Source organism: Tupaia chinensis, unplaced genomic scaffold (assembly GCF_000334495.1).
Source record: "Tupaia chinensis unplaced genomic scaffold, TupChi_1.0 Scaffold000100_1, whole genome shotgun sequence".
NCBI lineage: Eukaryota > Metazoa > Chordata > Mammalia > Scandentia > Tupaiidae > Tupaia > Tupaia belangeri.
In genome coordinates this window covers 2384567-2385852 of record NW_006159564.1, presented here as the reverse complement: position 1 = coordinate 2385852, position 1286 = coordinate 2384567, and the positions used below count along the sequence as shown (strand labels likewise).

General features: G+C 44.9%; 1 long non-coding RNA gene across 1 annotated transcript in view; it reads right to left on the bottom strand.

Annotated features, from left to right (window-relative positions):
• Nucleotides 1-299: 299 nt before the first annotated feature.
• Nucleotides 300-1286, bottom strand: part of LOC102500929 (uncharacterized) — a 4789-nt gene continuing 3802 nt past the window's right edge. The window contains exons 3-4 of the long non-coding RNA XR_003548581.1: nt 582-614; nt 300-375 (exon numbers count right to left, since the gene is read on the bottom strand). This is a non-coding gene — a long non-coding RNA (uncharacterized LOC102500929). The remainder of the gene's footprint in view (nt 376-581; nt 615-1286) is intronic.

Here is a 1286-nt window from a genome sequence, read left to right as displayed (position 1 = left end):
TGCCGCGAACATAGCCATTCCCCTAACAGCTGGCCCTCCCCCCCCCAGGTATTGTAGCATCTCCTCCATTTTCCTTCCAGGATCTTGGGCCTACACACACATGCACCCAGTGTGAGTGTAGCCACTGGGTCTGGGACTCGAACTGCAGTTGACTACATGGAAGTCCAGTGACATAAATATTAGCCATCTGCTGGTACTGTGACAGGCAGATAGCTAGAAATGAGCAGGCAGCCCTAAGAAAACAGCAGAAGGTCACCTACCACATCAATCACAACTTATTAAGCGTTACAACCAAACCCTCCATGAAAATACCTTCTTCCCACCCAGTTCCTGGTGCCAGGAAGGTGAGGCAAATCCCATTTTCTTTCTTGGTACCTGAGGAAGACATAGGGATGATTGTAAATTTCCCTCTTATCATTCCTCATTAATACAAAAAGATCCAACCAGACATTTTGATCAATATCCTGATTGCTACTGAGGCAATAGACTAATTGGGCAGTTCATCCTAATAAGGATGCTCCTATCATCATGGCTCACACTGGGCATGTGGAGTTGGGTTATCAAATTCCTCAAATTCTTACCTCTAAGAGAGATGTGCAAGCGCAGGAGAAAGCCTGGGGATTCAAACAAAGAACATAGATAGTATGACAGTCCTCCCACTGTTAAATATTTATTATCACCTCTAGTAATAAAAATAACACCTAAACCAGTTCCAAACGCAGTTGCTACCTAGCAACTTGCCTGCCTAAAAGTCTTTTGGGTGTACTTCTTTTCTAACACCTTTCTTTCCTATTAAATTTTCTTTTATACCTACTTTTATTGTGTTTGTGGCTTTATTTTGTGCCTAGGGACAAGTCTCTAATTTTAGTGGTCCCAAAGGACCAAGGATTTTACACAACACAGCTCAACACTCTCCCATCCTATGACGGTACCACCTCAAATGATTTTAATTTAGAAGGTTTTGGGACCAGCAGATGGCATAATGGTTACGTCACTAGACTCACATGTAGTTGACTGTGGTTCTGTTACGGAACTCAAATCAGGTTTGCTCACTCAAGCGTTGTAAAACCAAACCATCGGCACATGGTATGATGAAGGAAAGTGTTAGGCTGGAGGCCTGGGCAGCTTGGATGTGGGGGCTGGACACCATGCCACAGTCGGCCGATGCAACCTGGATCTAGTCTTTCATCAGACCTGCGCTACACCTGGATCTAACCCAGATGTAGCACACAGGGCTCTACTCTGCACACGGCACCAGACCTTACGTTGCACAGTAAACTGCTCTT